This window comes from Dasypus novemcinctus, chromosome 9, assembly GCF_030445035.2.
Source record: "Dasypus novemcinctus isolate mDasNov1 chromosome 9, mDasNov1.1.hap2, whole genome shotgun sequence".
In the NCBI taxonomy this organism is placed as follows: domain Eukaryota; kingdom Metazoa; phylum Chordata; class Mammalia; order Cingulata; family Dasypodidae; genus Dasypus; species Dasypus novemcinctus.
In genome coordinates this window covers 33,000,251-33,021,149 of record NC_080681.1, presented here as the reverse complement: position 1 = coordinate 33,021,149, position 20,899 = coordinate 33,000,251, and the positions used below count along the sequence as shown (strand labels likewise).

The 20,899-nt window shown below is 41.1% G+C and overlaps 1 pseudogene; it reads right to left on the bottom strand.

Annotated features, from left to right (window-relative positions):
* Positions 1-7,278: 7,278 nt before the first annotated feature.
* LOC101447989 (putative high mobility group protein B1-like 1) lies at positions 7,279-10,807 on the bottom strand (annotated as a pseudogene).
* Positions 10,808-20,899: the final 10,092 nt, after the last annotated feature.

Here is a 20,899-nt window from a genome sequence, read left to right as displayed (position 1 = left end):
CCAAAATAGTACTTGGTGCATAGTGGGTGCTTAATAAGTAGTTGTTGGAATGAACATGTAATCTACAAATTGTGTTATAGGGATATGGGAATGGGAAGGGAAAGAAAGAGACAGGAAAGAGGCCTGAGAAAAAAAATCTACTAAATTTGTAGGCTGGGACTGGGGTGCCAAAGGAAAGAAAGGAGAAAAGAGTACTTGGGGGACTAACAAGTGGGTGACTTGGGGAATTATGGCCCCATTGACAAAAGTAGGGAATTCAAGAGGAGATTCATTTAGAGTTCAATTGTGGGCAGGAAACAACAGAATAGCTAAAGGGAGATGCTCAAAAGGCAGCGATAGGACAGGGTTGGAGATATTGACTTGGAACACATTTGTTGAGAGAGCTGATACTTCAATAGTGAGTGAGCTCTTTGAAGAATACTGAAAGAGATATTTTGTAAGGAGAAATTCATCTCAAGAACTTTATTGAGAAATTGATGAGTACACCCATTAATAAAATAAACTCTTGCTCCATCAGTTATCCCTACTTTCCCATATTTTCAAAGTTCTTTCTCTGTCTCTCAACCTACAAATGTGCTCAAATATCTCTAATATTAATAATTCCTTCTCTCACTCCTCTGGTAACCTCCTATACCCTCTTCAAGATCACAGGGTCTCACCTACCCAAAGTATGGTGGTTTGGAACTGTATATATACCCCAGAAAATCATGTTCTTAAAGTTAATCCATTCCTATGAATGTAAACCTCTTGTAAGTAGGACCTTCGGTGAAGTTATTTCAGTTAAGGTGTGGCCCAGGGTGGGTCTTAATCTCTTATTGAAATTCTTTATAAGAGAAATTCAGACACTGAGAGAAAATCCATGGAAGCAAGAAGCTGAAATCAATGATAGAGAAGTTTGCTAACTTCGTTGTTTTTTTTTTACATTAAAAAATCTGATCCATTTGGAATTTATCCTGATAAGTGGTATGAGGAATGGCTCCAAGTATAACTTTTTCCATATGATTATCCTCGTATTTCTGACACCATTTATTTAAAAGTCCACATTTTGCCCATTGATTTGAAGGGCTATCTTTATAATTTCCTGAATTTCTTTATAAATTTGGTTGTATTTCTGGGCTTTCTTTTATTCAATTGGTCTGCCTGCCTATTGATGTGCCACATTGTTTTAATTATATAGACTTCATAATATTTTCTAATATCTAGCAGGGATACCCCCCTCTCATTGCTCTTCTTTTTTAGATTTTCTGGTTAATCTTGTTAAGTTGTTCTTCCAAATGAACATTATAATCAATGTCTAGTTCCAGTATAAAAAAACTTTAGGTATTTTCATTGGTATTTAATTTATCCAAGACCTTAGAGAGAACTTATATCTTTATAATGTCAGATCTTCCTATCCAAGAACATGGTATGACCTTCTATTTATTCAAGTCTAATTTTGTATCTTTCGATAGTATTTCATGGATTCCTTTATATAATATAAGTTGGGACTTTCTTATTAAGTTCATACCTAGGCATTTTTTTTTCTTTTTTTTCTGTTTTGGATGAGATCTTCTCTTCAATTATATCTTCTAGATATTTATATATTTTTAATCTGGTTGTCATAGTCTCTTTGTGTGTGTGTGTGTGTGTGTGTACACGTCTCTTTGCCACACGGGGGCCTGTGCCTCACCACACAGGTCTGGGATGTCTTTCTTCTTTTTTTTTACCAGAAGGTTCTAGGGATGGAACCCAGGTCCTTCATATGGTAAACGGGAGCTCTATTGCTTAAGCCACAGACGATTCCCCTAGCTACTATTTTTTGTTTGTTTACAAATAAGCTAGTGATTTGTGTATGTTAATTTTATGACCTGATACTTTACTAAATTCTTTTACTGCTTATAGTAGATTTCCATTGGAGAATAACCTGCTCACATTTTTTATACCAAAATGAACAACACATGACTCTGCCAGAAAGAAATGGATAGAAAATTAATGTCTTCTTTAATCACTACTCTGTACCAATGAATACTGAACCTCCTTTGTTTTTCAGCATACTTCCATTTGGGAGTCAATCAGTATAGGATAAGGACAGAAAGTAGAAGAGGAAGGAAGAGACTAGAGGAGCCGTCCTGGCTGGAGTCTATTCTGGGAGATTCTGGAGTGGCTCACACCTTGCATGTGTCCCAAGTGGACATCAGCCTCTAGAGCCCTAATGGCAAGTTGGAGAAAGAAAGCACCCCCTGACATATACCCAATTCACAATGGTAACAGAGTAATGGGAGGTTTTTTATTGTACAATTGCCCAGAGGTACAAGCTTTCCTTTTTCTGTTTATATTTGTAAACTTCTACTACCCCATTCCCAATACAAATCCATTGTTCCAGCAAGAGCGGCCTATATACTATTCACTATACAACATTCCTTTAGCATCTGTACTCCTTGTTAACACCTGTCACCCTCACATTTTTATAGTTTTGGAGTCAGAAACTCTCTGTAAACTTTTTTACTTTTCTCCTCTTCTCTTCCTGTATAACCTTAAAGACTCAATAATGTCACACCTTCATTAGGTTTACCATTGCTATTCTCTCTAGATTTTTCTTCCATGGGTGTTGGCCTCCGCTGCTGCACTGCAGGTGGGTCACTGCAGGCGAGTCGCTGCCGGGGATAGGGCCTACGCCACGGCCGGACCGGGGCGGCAGCGGGCGGCTCAAGGCTTGGGGGACGCGCGGTTCGATGGAGGAAAAACCACGGAGACGAGGTCTATGCGCAGGTCTGATTTTATTCGGGAAGTACATGGGGTTTTATAGTGTCATGGAGGCGGGGAGGTTGTGGGAGGGGCATGTCCGTGGGGCAGCTGAGGATTGGCTGCAGAGGCAAGGGCGGACCTGCGGTTTATGACGTAAGCCATTGATGGCAGAGGGGGTTGTTTCCGAGGTTGTGCCGGGGCGGATACGGGATGAGGGCGGTTGAAATGAGGCGGGGAGAACAGCGATCGGCTGGGAGGGGGAAGATAACAGTGGCTGGGAGGAGGGGCGGAGGGAGGCAGCAGCACAAACTGCTGCTGAGAAGGGCCATAATACAGGGAGGTTACGAGGAACAGGCGGGCAAAGTATAAGGAAGCGAAAGGCAGGGTGGGAGCAGGGGACACATGGGCAAAGGGATGCTTTCTAATTTAATAGCACCATGCCAAGTGATTTACATATATTATAGCAATTCTCAAAACAACATCACAAATTAAGACTTATCGCTGTTTCATCAGTAGGAGATTGTATTAGTCAGCTAAAGGGGTGCTGACGGTAAGTACAAAATCATATTACAATCAGGTTTGGAATTTCTGGAATTACTTTCTGGTTTCTTTGTGCCCAAAAATTCAGTCCTCAGCTTATTTTTCTCATCTAATATTTTACTATAAGCCGCAAAGAGAAGCCAAATCGTATTCTCCAAGTTTACTTTGGAAAGTTTTTCAGCTAAATGCCCAGGCTCACATTTTCAAATTCTGCCTTCCATAAAACATCAGGAGTCAATCTTGCCAGGTTCTCTGTAACTTTAAAGCATGGATTGCCTTTCCTTCAGTTTCCAATAATAGTTTTTTGGGTTTTTTTTTAAGATTTATTTTATTTATTTCTTTCCCCTTCCCCCGTGCCCCCACCCCAGTTGTCTGTTCTCTGTGTCCATTTGCTGTGTATTCTTCTTTTAGTCAGCTTTCTGCTGTTGTCAGCAGCATGGGAATCTGAGTCTCTTTTTGTTGCGTCATCTTGCTGCATCAGCTCTCCGTGTGTGTGGCGCCACACCTGGCAGGCTGCACTTTTTTTCGCGCTGGGCGGCTCTCCATACAGGGCGTGCTCCTTGCGCGTGAGACTCCCCTACACGGAGAATACCCCTGCATAGCATGGCACTCCTTGTGTGCATCAGCACTGCGTGTGGGCCAGCTCCACATGGGTCAAGGAGGCCCGGGGTTTGAACCGTGGACCTCCCATTTGGTAGATGGACACCCTATCCACTGGGCCAAGTCTGCTTCACTCCAATAATAGCTTCATCATTTACTTCTAAGGCCTCATAAAAAGTCTCCTTAGCATCTATATTCCTATCAAGAGTCTCTGCAAAGCAATTTAGACTTTTTCCATCAAGCATCTCATAATTCCTCCAAAAAATACCCCTTACCCATTTATAAAACTGTCCCAGCATTTTGGTAATTGCAAAAACATAATCCTACTCTCCGGTACCAAATTTTGTGTTAGTCAGCCAAAGGGGTGTTGATGCAAAGTACCAGAAGTCTGTTGGCTTTTATAAAGAGTATTTATTTGGGGTAGAAGCTTATGGTTGCCAGGCCATAAAACGTTACTTCCCCCACCAAAGTCTGTTGCCACATGTTGGAGCAAGATGGCTGCTAGTTTCTGCAAGGGTTCAGTCTTCCTTTTCAGGCTCCATGGTCCCAGCTTCTTCTGGTCTCGTTGTAGGCTGGGATAAGGCTCATCTCTCTCCCCAGGGCTTGTTTCTTCCCGGGCTCAGCTGTTCTGGTCTCTCCACGAGGTCAGCTGTAGACTATCAGGCTCTGCCTCTTCCCAGGGCCTCTGCCATGTCTACAGAGCTTTCTATTCCTCTGTATTCTTCTCCTGTGTTTTTACTTCCTGGGAGTACAATATCAAAACTACAGACTGCCAAAACTTCTCTGCCATGTCATTTTCTCTTCATGTCAATGTCTTACTGATGTGACCCAATCAAAGCCTTAATCATAATTTAATCAAGCAAAAGTGAAACCTCTGAATCCAACACAATCTAATATGCCCAAAGGAACAGACCAGTTTACAAACATAATCCAATCTATTTTTGAAATTCATGAATAATGTCAAACTGCTACAGAGATTGAAACTCAGAAAATTTAACTTCACAGTTCAAACATGTAATCACTGACTAAAGCCACAACTTAAGCACAGTGAAGAAATCTGCACTTTTATCAAGGCACCTGAATATACAAAATCTAAGAAGTCAAGTCTAAGCCAGTGTGTTAGAAAGGAAAGAATAAAATGGCAGTGAGACCCTGGCAAATCTGTGTATGAAAGGCCAGAGGAGGGTTGGGAACCAGAGTTTGTCAGGGGAGTTGTGATGGTTAATTTCATGTGTAAACTTGACTAGGTTATGGTGTCCAGTTGGTTGGCCAAGCAAACGCTGACCTGATTGTTACTTTGGGTATATTTCCTGGGTTTAAGTCATCAGTAAGCTGATTGCATGTATGGCTGATTACATCTGCAATAAACTGAAGAGACTGCCTTCAACAATGAGAGAAGTCTCATCCAATCAGTTGAAGACCTTAAAAGGACAAGTGATGATTTCAGCAGTCAGAAGGGAGAATTCCCGTCTCTGCTTCAGCTAGTCAGCTTCTCCTGGGGAAGGCATTGAAAACCTTCATCAGAGTTCCCAGCTTGTTGCCTGCCCTACAGAATGTGGACTTGCTCATCCCCACAGTCATGTGTGTCAATTCCTATAGTAAATCTCATTATATATATAGAATCTCCTGTCGGTTCTGTTTCCCAAAAGAACCTTAACTAATACATGAGTCAAGATCAGCATGAATATCTATTGGCAGTAAAATCTGAGTGTGTGAGATAAACTGACCTATCAGCAGCTGACTTAGAGAGGTAGAGACGTGGCCTGAACTTCCTCCTCAGATTATTGTGTTCTTACTTCTGCTATAGCATTTAACTTGTATTGTAATTGTTTACTTGTTTCCTTCACAAAACTTTGAGATCCAGGAGGGTAGGGTCCGTGAATGCATATATATTTCTATATCTCTAGCTCCTAGCACAGTGCATCCCATAGTAAGCACTCAATTAACCTTTATTAGACGAAGGAAGGAGGAAGACAGGAAGGGATTTGTGTTCACTACTGATCATATTCTATTCTGTATCCTCATTTTTCTATATCGGTGGTTCATCTTGAAGTTTTGCTTCTATCTATTAAAATCTATTTGAATTTTAAGTTATTGATTTTATACACTATGCTATAGCATTCTCCATCTCCATTTACAGTTTAACTCTTATAATTAAAATGTTCATATTCCTTTAGTCTAAATTAATAAATATACTTGGCTAATAGTAAGTGCGATGTATTCAGTTTTTTCCTAATAAAAATTGTATTTACTTAGATGCATTTGGAATTTCAAGAAAGCAACTTTTCTTATTTTGCAATTACAGAGTAGTTTTCAGTTAAGAGAACAACAATTAATTCGGATAAGCTGCATTAGACAACTGAAGATAAAAACTACCATCCCCACATATAAATGATTAGTGCTGTGCACCAAAAAGAACCTGCTTTAACTTTCTATGCCAATTTACAACGCCCAATACTGTAGCAGGTAAGGTAATGGCTATCGAAAAGACCACCATATACACAGGGGACCTGAATCTCTGGACTGACCGTGTGATAGCCAGGCCCTGAGCCTCAACAGACTTGCAACTCCTACCCTCTGGTTTATTGGACTTACCCCACTCAGCTAACATGGAGGTGAAAAAGGTCAACCACCACACCAGAGAGCCAAGAGTGCCTACAACTGCAAACAGAAGAATTGCATCCATCATCCACGTGGAATCTAAGCTCCCTCTTGATATTGATGTGGAGTGGAAACAACAATTCCAAGGTCCACAGGATGGAGAAATAGAGTATGGATTAGAGTGGACTTACTGATATTCTATTCATGAACTATTGTAATTAGTAATAGAAGAAAATGTGGCATTGGTGTAGAGAAAGTGGCCATGGAGGCTGCTGGGGGCAGGGAGTGGGAGGAAGAGATGTGATGTGGGGGCATTTTCGGGGGTTGGAGTTATCCTGGGTGGTGCTGCAGGGACAGTTACCAGACATTGTATGTCCTCCCATGGCCCACTGGGTGGACTGTGGCAAAGTGTGGGCTATAATGTGGACCATTGACCATGAGGTGCAGTGGTGCTCAGAGATGTATTCACCAAGTGCAATGAATGTCTCATGATGATGGAGGAGGTTGTTGTTATGGGGGAAGGAGTGGGGTGAGGGGAGTGGGGGGTTTATGGGGACCTCATATTTTTTTAATGTAACATTAAAAAAACAAATAAAGGCCGAAAAACTTTAAAAAAAAAGAAAAGACCACCAGGATGGGGCTACCTAAAGACACATTCGGTAGTGTGTTAACTATACAAAAAAAGATACTGTACATTTAAAAACAAATCTTACACAGCCTTACATTTCAATTTTTTTCTTTAGAAGGAATGACTTCTGTACAGGGATGTTAAATTCTTTATAGACATGAGAAAAAAACTGTGTTAGAACCAAATTATTCATCATCATCATCTTCGTTTTCTTCCTCTTTCTCTTCCTCATCTTTTTCATCGTCCTCCTCTTCCTTCTTCTTGCTTTTTTTAGCCTTGATGACACCCTTTTTTGCTGCATGAGGCTTTCCTTTAGCTTGGTATGCAGCAACATCCTTTTCGTATTTCTCCTTCAGCTTAGCGGCCTTGTTTTCCTAAGGCGCTTGTCATCTGCAGCAGTGTTATTCCACATCTCTTCCAGCTTCTTTGTAACCTCACCAAGGGAGAGGCCAGGATGCTTGCCTTTGATTTTGGGGCAATACTTAGAACAAAACAAGAAAAAGGCTGAAGGAGGCCTCTTGGGTGCATTGGGATCCTTGAACTTCTTGTTCCCCTTCAGGAGGGATATAGGTTTTCATTTTTCTTTCTTAACCGGCCTTGTCCGCCTTGGCCATGTCTTCAGATTTTCCTTTCTCTTCAGCAGACATGGTCTTCCACCTCCCTGGGCACATTTTAGAAAACCCTGAAAAGTTGACTGAAGCATCCAGGTGCCTCTTCTTGTGCTCCTCCCAGCAAGTTTGCACGAAGAATGCATGGGATGACATTTTGCTTCTCGGCATCTTAGGGTCTGCTATACCCACGTCTACTTATTTTTCGTCTGCGAGGCTCAGAGTTGCCCAGCTCCCACCCGACTCGCACTTGCCCCGGCTCTGGAGCTCAGCAAACCACAATGGCTGTCTATTCAGTTATTATAATAATAATAATTTTTTAAAGAAACTTTAGATTACATAAATGATACATAAAAAATATATAACCGATTCCCTTATGCCCCACTCCCTCCCCTCCAACACCTTCCCACACTAACAACACCCTTCACTAGTGTGGTACATTTGTTACAGTTGATGAACCCATGTTGAAGCATTGCTACTAACCATGGACTACAGTTTACATTATAGATTACACCCTGTCCCACACAATTTTGTAGGTTATGACAAAATATACAATGGCCTGTATCTGTCACTTTTTATTTGTGTATCTTCAGAGACCAGAAACTCAGGACATAATGAAAATCCTGCTCTTGTAACAAAACAAAACAAAACAAAACAAAACAAAAAAACTATGTTAAGATGGCCCTCTTTCATTGCCAAATGGCTCATGAAAACAAAGATTATAGTTGTTAATCTTTCAAATATATGAATATTGGTTCCTTGAGGACAGATCTGTGTTTTACATTGCTTTATATTTTCTGAATGTCTAATAGGAGAATGTGAACATAGTATATTTTTCATGAATATGTAATGTTTAATGTAAGATGATGGTGCTCATGCCAAATGAAATACTCAAACTGAGTTATCCAGATACCGTTTATTGAAGAGTTCTAGAAAAATACTAACAATTTTTAGTCTTCAACTTTGTTTTTTCTGGATTATTTGAGACTTGATCTCTTTGGATGGCATTTTAAATTAGATTGCCAGTCTTTGTTCATGTCAACAGGATTTTATAAGTATAATTCTCTATTTTGTTAATAATTTTTATCATATTTTAAATTGTATACTTTTTGATGTTGGATCAAGAAATACATTAATCTCAACACTAAGTTACCTCATATTAAATTATAAAATTTAATATTTCAGGAATGTTGCTTGCAAGACAACAAATCCCATCAATGTTTTCAACTCAATTTAACAAGTCTTATGAAAAAACAATAAAGTAAGTCAGGTTTGCTCAAAGCCTGATCATCATGAACTGAAGCATTTATTATCTTCTATGCTCCTAATATCTTTGTGTTAGTCAGGGGTCTTTAGGGAAACAGAACTGACAGGATATATCTGGCAATATTATGAGATTTCATAAAATTGTCTCATGCAACTATGTGGATGCACAAATCCAAATTCCCTAGGGCATGCTGCAAGCTGGGAACTCTGATGAAGGTTTTCAATGAATTCTGCAGAAGAAGCTGGCTGGCTAAAGTAGAGGTGGGAATTCTCTCTTCTGACTGCTGAAATCATCACTTGTCCTTTTAAGGCCTTCAACTGAATGGATGAGGTGTCTCTCACTGCTGAAGGCAATCTCCTCAGGTGATTATAGATGTAAATAGCCATAGATACAACCAATATACTAGTGATTTAAATCCATGAAATGTCCTCAAGTTACAATTAGACTACTGCTTGCTCAGCCAAACAATTGGGCACTAGTAACTGGCCAAGTTGACACATGAGCCTGACCATCACAGTCCACCCCTTGTCAACCTGGCAGCCACACACATCTCCTTAAACTATATTTAACCTCTAAATAGAAACAGTAACAGACATATTTTTTACCCAACAATACTCAACTGTCCTGTGTTCAGCCAAAAATGCCCTAAATCTCTCCACAATAAGGTGCAAGTCCTTGGGTAATATTTATTCTTAAACTTGATATCCCATAACTTAAATATTATGACATGAAACTAATACAACTTATGTCATATTTTAAGGGGATAAGAAAGGAAAGAAAACAAGTTATTTTCTTTATACATATATGTGAACATATAACAAAACAAGGAAAAAATATTCATGACCATTATAGTCTTCATTTCTATAATGGTCATGTGGTCATAGTTTGTATTTATCACCACCTTCTTCCACTATCCATTCCATGTTCCCTTTACCCTCAGCAAGCACCTCAGCTGGCCATGGTTCCTTGCCTGGTGGGGTGACCCAAACTATGATTCCTGAAGTTTCTGGGCCATTAGGGCTCCTGCCAGGATTGCTTTGTTGCAGTTTTCATTGACTTCAAAGGGCATGTTAGTACTAAGAGACCCCTAGGGATCTCCTGTATTCCAGGCAAACTCTTCTTTACCTCCATTGTGTAGTTTCAGTACTTGATAATCAGAATCAGTAACCCCAACCCATACAGTAATCCCTATCTTTGCCTGTTGATTTAGAGGCATGAGGAGCCCAAAGTGGTCAGATGGCAGTCTTAACTTCCATTTCACTGGAATCATTGTGCTTCCTGGTAGAGGCACTCCTCCCTTTGGAACCAGGACCTGTAGACCAGCAGAGCTTAAGAGTGCAGGGACAGGAAGCAAACATTTTTCTAGTGAATCACTAAGGGTAATAGTAAGTGGTGCCACTCCCATCTCTACCCCTTGATTTCCAAGCCTGTGAATCCTGGCTGTAGGGGAAACAGCACCGTAGAGTGGATGCTGCTTTAGAGCACCACAGCCTCCTAGAGAACATTGCACCAATCCTGCAAAGTGTTGCCACCTATTTGGCACTGTCGTTGGGTCTTCAAAAGGCCATTCCACCATTCTATCAATCCAGCTGCTTCAGGATGGTGGGGAACATGGTAAGACCAGTGAATTCTATGGACATATGCCCATACCTGCACATTGCTTGCTGTAAAGTGGGTCCCTTGATCAGAAACAATGCTGTGTGGAATACCATGACAACGGATAAGTTCGTGGATGGTAGTTTTGGCAGAAGCATTGAGTGCAGGAAAGGCAAATCCATATCTGGAGTATGTGTCTATTCCAGTTAGAACAAATTGCTGCCATTCCGTGATGGAAGTCATCCTAAGTAAGCAACCTGCTACCATGTAGCAGGCTGATCACCTCGGGGAGCGGTGTTATATCAGGGGCAGTGTGTGGGGGCACTCAGCAGTGGCTGTAAGCATGTTAGGCTTGGTGAGTGGAATTCCACATAGCTGAGTCGATGCATAACCTCCATCCCACCACCACCATGGCCACTTTGTTCATGAGTCCATTGGGAAATGATAGGAGTGGCTGAGTTGGTATCCACAGAACTAGTCATCTTATTTACTTGATTATTAAAATTTTCCTCTGCTGAAGTCACCCTCTGGTGAGCATCCACATGGAACACAAATATTTTCATGCTTTTTGCCCACTCAGAAAAGTCTATCCACATACCTCTTCCCCAGAATTCTTCATCACCAATTGTCCAATCCATGTTCCTTCCAAGTCCCCGACCATCCAGCTAAACCATTGTCGATAGTCCATGAATCAGTAGACAAATGCACCTCTGGCCTTTTCTTCTTGCAAGCAAAATGAACAACCATGTGCCCTGCTCGATGTTTTGCCCACTGGGAGGATTTCCCCTCACCACTGTCATTCAGGGACATCCCAGAAAGGGGCTGCTGTGCTGCAGCTGTCTACTTTCAGGTGGTACTTATGTATCATGCAAAACCATTTGAAAACCAGGCCTGAGTTTTCTCTTCCTCAGTCAACTGATTGTAAGGAATACCCCCAAGAGGTCATAGCATTGGACTGGGAAAGAGAAGGTAATGTGGCAGAAGTGGGGGCCATGGGTATTGGGCCACTTCCTCATGTAACTTGTGCCTTCAGGACCCACTTGAGTCCTGTCGCATATATTACTTCTATTTTTATAATGGAGTTGTACTGTGCATGCCCAACTTTTTGGACAATACCCAGCTCATGATTGTCAACTCAGGTCTCAAGGTAACTTAGTGACCCATGATTAAGCATTTGGTCTCTACTAAGGCCCAGTAGCAGGCCAAAAGGTATTTCCCAAAAAGAGAACAGTTATCTTCAGAAGATGGCAAGGCTTTGCTCTAAAGTCCTAAGATTCTGCATTGTGATTCTTCTATTGGGGCATACCAAAGTTTCCAGATGGCATCTCTATTTGCTACTTACACTTCCAGCATCATTGGATCTGCTAGATTATATGGTTCAAATGGCAGAGCAGCTTACACAGCAGCCTAAACCAGTTGCAGAGCCTTTTTTTGTTCCAGTCTCTACTCAAAACTAGCAGCTTTTTTGGTCACTCACTAAAGTAGAGGTAGCACAAATAAATGAGGAATATGTTGTCTCCAAAATACAAAAAAATGCCAACTAGGCATTATGCCTTTTTTTTTTTTCATAGGAAGGGTCAGGTGCAACAGCTTATCCTTCATTTTAGAAGAGCTATCTTGATATGCCCCAGTCCACTGGATACCTAGAAATTTTTCTGAGGTAGAAGGCCCCTGTCTTTATTGTTGTTGTTGGATTTATCTCTCAGCCTCTGATATACAAATGCCTTATCAATAAGTCTTATCAATAAGAGTAGTTGTTACTGCTTGCTCACTAGGTCCAACCAACATGATATCATCAATACAATGGACCAGAGTTATGTCTTAAGGGAGGGAGAAAGGAAAAAGTTCCCTCTGGACAATATTATGATGTAGGACTGGAGAGTTGATGTACCCCTGAGGCAGGAATGTGAGGGTATACTGCTGGCCTTGCCAGCTAAAAGCAAACTGTTTCTGGTGGTCCTTACTAACAACAATTTAGAAAAAAGTTTTTGTCAGATAATAGCTACATACCAGGTACCAGGGGATGTGTCGATTTGCTCAAGAAATGGAACAGCAGTTGCAATTGGAATCACCACTAATTAAGTTTATGATGATCCATTGTCATCCTCCAAGATCCACATGTTTTCTGCACAGGCCAGATAGGATTGTTGAATGGGGATGTGGTGGGATTCACCACCCCTGCATCCTTCAAATACTTGATAGTGGCACTGATCTCTGCAATCCCTCTAGGAATCCAGTATTGCTTTTATTTTTTCTTCCCTATCTGGTTGCATCATCATTTTTTTAGGTAAATTGCTTCACTTCACAGGGGCTTGCACCTCACTGCGCAGGTATGGGACACCTTTTTACCTGGAGGTCCTGGGGATTGAGCCCCTGTCTTCCATATGGTAAACACGAGTTCAATTGCTTGAACCACAACCTCTTCTCCCAGTATTGCATTTGATGTACTATTTTGCTAGGTAGAGAAAGTTCTAGTAGCTTCTACTTGGCCTTTCCTACCATAATAGCCCCCACAGCACAAGTCAGGGAACCAATGTGTGGATTCTGCCAGTTGTTTGGTAGTATGTTTATTCCCATTATACATTCCTGAACTGGGAAAATAACCACAGAATGGGTTCTGGGACCCACTGGATCCACAGTTATTGATGAATTCTCCAGGAGTTGACCAGCTGAAGTAGAGATGGGAATTCTCTCTTCTGCCTACTGAGATCATCAGTTGTCCTTTTAAGGCCCTCAACTGATTGGATGAGATATCTCTCATTGCTGAAGGCAATCTCCTCAGTTAATCGTAGAGGTAATCAGTAACAGATGCAATCAAATTACTAATGATTTAAGTCTACAAAATGCACTCACAGTAGCAATTAGGCCAGCGCTTCCTTGACCAGATAACAGGCACCATTACCCAGCCAAGTTGACACATGAGCCTAACTATCACAACCTTATTTGGTAACAGGGGAATTTAAAGTTGAGTAACATATTTCCTGCCTCCCAGGAAGTCACAGATTAATGAAGAAAAGAAACAAAATAGGGAAGCAGACTTGGCCCAGTGGTTAGGGCATCCATCTACCACATGGGAGGTCTGCGGTTCAAACCCAGGGCCTTCTTGACCCGTGTGGAGCTGGCCCATGCGCAGTGCTGATGCGTGCAAGGAGTGCCCTGCCACGCAAGGGTATCCCCACGTAGGGGAGCCCCACACGCAAGGAGTGCACCCCATAAAGAGAGCCACCCAGCGCGAAAGAAAGTGCAGCCTGCCCAGGAATGGCGCCTTACACACAGAGAGCTGACACAGTAAGATGACGCGACAAAAAGAAACACAGATTCCTGTGCCGCTGACAACAACAGAAGCAGACAAAGAAGAACATGCGGCAAATAGACACAGAGAACTGGGGGGTGGGGGGAAGGGGAAAGAAAGAAATAAAAATAAATCTTAAAAAAAAAAAAAGGAAACAAAATACACATCTAATTACAAAATAAGCCATACCGTACAGTGTTTTGTTTGGTAAGCCTCATTTGTGATTATAAGAAAATGCTAAATTAATGTAGGGAAAGAGTCAGGGATGGCTCATAAGTCTAGTGACATGCCTTAAAGGATAAATAAAACATATAAAGATGAGTGGAGGCAAATGCATTCAAGGCAGAGATAATAGCATGAAAAAAGACAGAAAGATAAGAAAAAATATGGCATTATCATCTGATGTGCCTGAATTAGAAAGTGGAAATGGAGTAGAAAATAATAGAAGTATAGCCAAGTATAGTTCTCTCTGTGGGAACACAGAGAGAGTGAGTATTTTTAGTTGAAGAAGGGGAGAAAATAATGAGTACAGTTATGGGAGTATTGATTATGAGGATCTGGAGGAAATTAATGTTCCATGTAACAATGCCTAACAGGAAGATAAAAATTTGGATAGGAGTTGAGGAAGGTGCCAGGATCTGGAGACACAAATTAGGATGTAGTTGATAAGTAACCCTGGAAGACATGGGAGTGGATGAACTGTTTAGAGAGTAGAGTAGACTTCAAAAAGGAAAAGGATCAAGGGGGGTTGTTGTGGTTATTTAAGGGTTCGGCAGATGAAGAGGAATCAGCAAACACATAGGGAAAAAATCCATCAGAAAAATATTGAGGTCTGCAGAAGCATTTTATTTTTATTGTACTTCTTGTTGTTCTGCCTCACTTTATAGATAATCTTGTTGATTAATTTGCTTTCTCGGGAAACGGACTTTGGCCCAGTGGTTAGGGCGTCCGTCTACCACATGGGAGGCCCGCGTTTCAAGCCCCGGGCCTCCTTGACCTGTGTGGAGCTGGCCCATGCGCAGTGCCATGCGCGCAAGGAGTGCCCTGCCACACAGGGGTGTCCCCCGCGTAGGGGAGCCCCACGTGCAAGGAGTGCACCCATAAGGAGAGCCGCCCAGCGCGAAGGAGGGGGCAGCCTGCCCAGGAATGGCGCCGCCCACACTTCCCGTGCCGCTGACGACAACAGAAGCGGACAAAGAAACAAGACGCAGCAAAAAGACACAGAAAACAGACAACCGGGGGAGGGGAGGGGAATTAAATAAATAAAAATAAATCTTTAAAAAAAAAATTTGCTTTCTCTTATTCTTCTTTATGGTGATATTTTACAATTAGTAATATTTTTTATTTTTTTGAAATAATAGAAACTTTCCTGCAAGTAGGACTTAAAGGTATATACCTTTCTGTCTTGATTTCTGGTTTCATGGAACTATTTATTGTTATCTCCAAAACAGATATTAGAAAAGAAAACATTGGCAAATATATCTAATCACACTCCTAATGTTTTCTACTTCCAATTTAAATGAACCATGGGTATCATATTACTTTCTTCCTTTTAAAGAAATATTTTATGTGAAATCATGGACACCAAAATATTAATGATGCTTATTTCTATGTGGGTTATGACTAATTTTTATTTTATGCTTTATACTTCTCTTTTTCCACAAGTAACATATCATACATTATAATAAAGAAAAATATGTTTTAAAGACAATTAGCTTATACAAAAAAAATTTTCTGCTCTTATAAAAATACAGAGGAAAATCTAATGTTAAGATATTATGATAAAAATATTTAAATGATAAAAAAGGAATCTTTTAACAAAAGTTCCTGAGAACTAAAAGGGAAATTAAGGCCAAAGCAAAAGTCATGTCATGACTTAAAAGTACTTTATTCTCCTACAAAATCTATTAACTTAAACAGTGGGGCTATTGTCTGTAATATCCAAATATTCTGAATGGAGAGAAGCCTCCAGCTGTAACTGATGGGCTCTTGTGGTCTAAAAGCAGTTGAGAATTTCTACCCTTCAAAAAACCATTTCTCATGTTACTGCAACTGACATTGTGAAAAATATATAGAACAGATTGTGTTTCACTTTATTTGCACAGCTTGTTGAAGGTAGATTAATACTGTGGGAATCTCCGTAATATTCACTACTCTCAAACTGTACTTATGGTATTTATACATGCAGAGTTTAAGTGATTATTCTTGCCACCATCTGTACACGGATAACTTTTACCCTACCAGTTATTGGTTCCAATGTATGGTTTTGACATTATTTACTATAATTGATTCAAACAGAAGTAAATTGTACAACAGTTGGTGCTCTAAAACAAGATTCAGACCAATAATTTTCACATTATTGTGAAATCTAATCCACTTATCACCCACATCCAGTTCACTATAGAGTCAAAGTAAGAATGAGATGTATGTAGAAATTGTCATTACTTATTTGATCGAAAAATCCTCAATGAAATCTATTGTGACTACAGAGTTCAACTTAGTAAAGTTACATACACTAAGAATTCCCAAAAATTATCCACTATGGCTGTTCACTGATGTTTATGGCCTCCCTTTCCCTTTCTATTCTACTTTTTCTGTTCAATCATAGTATAGCCAAACTTGTCTAAATTTTTTTTCAAGAGCTGAAGCTTCAAAAACAAAACTAAACAATTTAAAAGCAAACTCTTATTGGGAATATAGATGTAACTCATTAAAATATAAGTATAATACATGGGAAATCTTTATAGATTAAAACTTTTTAGAAACTTCAAAAGTACCTGTATTAGTCAAGGCTTTACAGAGAAACAATCAACTGAATATAGGTATAAATCTATCTATGAAATACCCTTACAGTCACAATCAGCTCAGTGTTTGCTTGACCAGACAACTGGACACTGTAACCTAGCCAAGTTGACAGATGAATTTATCATCACAGTATCTGTTTTAGTTTCCTGGCTGCTAAAAAAAAAAATACCATGCAATGGTTTGGCTTAAACAATGGAAATGTATTGGCTCACAGTTTTGTAGCTAAGAGAAGTCCAAAATCAAGGTGTCATCAAGGCAATGTTTTCTCCCAGAAGATTGTGGCCTTCTGGGGCTGGCTGTGGCAATCCTTGGTCCTTACTTTTCTGTCATGTGGCAAGGCATATGGTGGATATCCTGGCTTCTCAGTTCCATTGACTTCCAGCGTCTGGTTGCTCCTTGTATGGCTTTCTCTCTCCTTCTTTGTGACCTTCCCTATAAGGAGTTCAGTAAAGAATTAAGACTCATCCTGATTCAGCTGGGCCACACCTTTACTGAAGTAACCTAATCAGAGGACCCTATTTACGATGCGTTCACACCTCCAGGAATGGATTAAGTCTAAGAACTTGTTTCTCCTAGGATACAGAGCTCTAAGTCACCATGTACCCAAGGCATAACAGGCATCAAATCATCAACTTTCAGCTACAGAGGATTGTTTTAAGAGTCATTTTAAATAGTTGTTTGAAGGACAGCCTGTCATTAATCATAACACTTCCCAACAGCTTTAAAAAGAAGCACATGAATTTTCCAAGAAGATTATTCTTAGATATAATTGTATGGTTATTTATTTACATGTCTGCGGCGGCTTGCTCGGTCGGTAGAGGTGGGGTCTGGCTGCGGACGAGCGGTCGGTCCAGCAGCAGACGAGGGGTCGGTCTCACAGGGGTTGCGCGGTTCGGCTGACGGGGTCGCCCGGAGAAGCAGGCGACGAACTGGGGACAAGGGAGGCCAGGCCCTTGTCGGGGGCTCTCAGGACTGGAGGGCACACAGCAGAAGAACTACCACGGAGACGAGGTAAACACACAAGTCCAACTTTATTGAGGGAGAGGCAACAGTTTTATAGGGGCTGGGGAAGGCTGATTGGTCGAAGCCACGCCCTGCTCTGATTGGTTGCCGGAGAAAGGTCAGTGGGAGGTACTGGATGGGGGAGGGGTGGTGGTTAGGGATTGGCTGTTGCTGTTGCTGGGGGAAGTGGCAGGGTTTAGGGATTGGTGGCTGCTGTTGCTGGGGTAGAGGGCAGACTTGAGTTTCCCGCCCACGCCTGGCTGTTGCTGCTGTCAGGGGGAGGGGAAAAGGCGGACTGGAATTTTCCGCCCTGCGCCTGCGCAGGAAGAAAGAAGGTATCGTGTGGTGCTATCCGGGAGGAGGGGCGGCCACGGAAGCATGGCTGCCGAGAAGGGGAGACCCGAGGGCACTCTGCGCCCATGCCGAGCTTCTTTCAGGGGTGGCGGTGGGCCCGACCAACCACCCTATTATGGGGGCAGCGGTTTGGAATAGGCCTACGGCGGCTGCCACCCCCCGCCAGGCCAGCAAACCACACTTCAGCCCAAGGGGTGGCCGCACATGTCTTTATGTATTTCTAAGTATCATTAAAATTGAAGTTTTGTGCTGAGTTATTTAATCAGTATATGTTTAAATGTGGAAAGAGAAAATATCCTGATAAGTTCTACTGATTAATCCCTAACATACTGACCTGACTCTATTATGATTTGAAATTGTTAGGTCAATATTATTGTAATTGTATAATTTGGAATGTTCCTATGGACATGTTTGGTTCTAATGACCCTTGGATATGTCTGTAATTCATCAAGGAGGTTTTACTTATTCTAAAAATATAAATAGTGGGAGTATTCAAACTTTAAGGAAACTAATAAGGCAAGAAAAAGAATCAACTGGTCTCAGATGCCTACTATTATATTATCAGAGATCATGCTAGGCATTTTACATTAATTTCTTACTTAATGTTCACAACAATCCTAGAGTACTATATTATTTTCCTATTTCAATGATGAAGAAAATGAAGCTTTAAGAGAGGAGGTGATGTATATTTAGCTTTTCCATGTGTTAAACTCCAAACCTATAAGGATAAACTAGAGAAAGCTGCTATGTGACAGTGATATTGGGCAAAAAGTGTCCAGTGAATTTTGGCATGAACCAATGAAGGCAAGATATATTTAAAATATATTTTGAGAATAAAGGTAAGTCAATATTAACTACTCCTGGGAAGCGGACTTGGCCCAGTGGTTAGGGCGTCCATCTGCCACGTGGGAGGTCCGTGGTTTGAACCCTGGGCCTCCTTGACCCGTGTGGAGCTGGCCCATGCACAGTGCTGATGTGCACAAGGAGTGCCGTGCCACGCAGGGGTGCCCCCTGCGTAGGGGAGTCCCACAGGCAAGAAGTGCACCCCGTAAGGAGAGTCGCCCAGCACGAAGGAAAGTGCAGCCTGCCTAAGAATGGTGCTGCACACACGAAGAGCTGATACAAGATGATGTAACGAAAAGAAACAACAGATTCCTGGTGCCGCTGATAAGGATAGAAGCGGTCACAGAAGAACACACAGTGAATGGTCACAGAGAGCAGACAACTCAGGGTGGGGGAAAGGGGAGAGAAATAAATTTTTAAAATTTTAAAAATTAAAAAAATATATATTAACTACTCCTTTATGATAGTAATCCTCAAAGTGCTGCAGCCAACACACCAATTAAAGACTGAACATCAATAAAAATTATATGGAAAGGTAGACTGTTTTCTTACCCTTGAATAAACTTTGATATATCCCCATCTGAAAGACTCTGCTGTATTCTTGTTGCTTCATCTCTAGAAATAATGAACCAAGAAAGACCCAGAGGCAATCACCTGAGTTGTTTCAAAGAAAATGACACTCGAATTGTTTTAGGTTAAAAATAGAAACTCTTCCATCCACAGATCATTTTTTTTGTGTGTATGAAATGCTGACTCAAGGATGATGGCAAGAAAGATGAATATGCTCAGTCATTCTCTTATACAGTCATTCATAGAATAAATATCAGACATTGTACAGGTGTAAGAAATCAGTGATGACAAATGTATCTTTTAGATGTCTCCTGTCTAATTATCTCTGTTATTTTACCCTAACTTGGGATAGAAACACAGACCTGCTCCCACCAGACTCTTTCTGTCCTCTGGGTCTTAAAGAAGCAGTTCCAGGGGAAGCAGATTTGTCTCAACGGATAGGGTGTCTGCCTACCACATGGGAGGTCCGGGGTTTGAACCCAGGGCCTCCTTGACCCGTGTGATGAGCTGGCCCATGCGCAGTGCTGATGTGCGCAAGGAGTGCCACACAGGGGTATCCCCTGCATAGGGGAGCCCCATGCACAAGGAGTGTGCCCCATAAGTAGAGCCACCCAGGGCAAAAAAAGTGCAGCCTGCCCATGAGTGGTGCCGCACACACGGAAAAATGACGCAACAAGATGATGCAACAAAAAGAGACACAGACAAGAATATAAGCAGACACAGAAGAACACAGAGCAAATAGACAAGAGAGCAGACAACTGGGGGGTGGGGAAGGGGAGAGAAATAAATTTTTAAAAATAAATCTTAAAAAAAAAAAAGAAGCAGTTCCATATAGTTGCATTGGTTTTCTTCAACCCCCATCTTACACCAATCCTAGCCCTCAATCACCCTCTTTCCCTTAGGGAAAGGCTGATTATAAGTTTTATTGTCTTTATTCCTCACCCCAGCTAGTCTGGGCTATCAAGGGAAAATATGTGATCTCTGTTGAATCCTGGAATCAAAGTTCCTGTGTCAACTTCAGAAATTTCAGAAATGCAAGCAGCAAAAACCTGTCATTGTCCCTAGCCTACACTTTTCATGTAGAGTGAAATATATTAATCAGGCCTTAGTGCAGACAAGACAGCACATGAGGACAATATGTATCTGTGGTAAAATTTATAAAATTTATTTGATATGGTATGGTCAAATCAACAAATATTAATTTAATTAATGTCAACAAGTTCCTCATGAGAGATATATGCATATTTAAAATAAGATATTAATCTTGCAACTAGAATTAAAGATCAGATCTAGACTAGTGGCAGTAGAGAATCACAGAGGATTGGGTCCTTCCTTCCCAAGTTTGGACCGACACTGGGCACAGAAGAAGAATGAGAACACAAGAGCCATGCATCCTCTGACCCTGGCTTAGATTGAAAACTCACAGATCTGGAGTCCATGATTTGACCATCTTTTTTTTTTTAAATCCC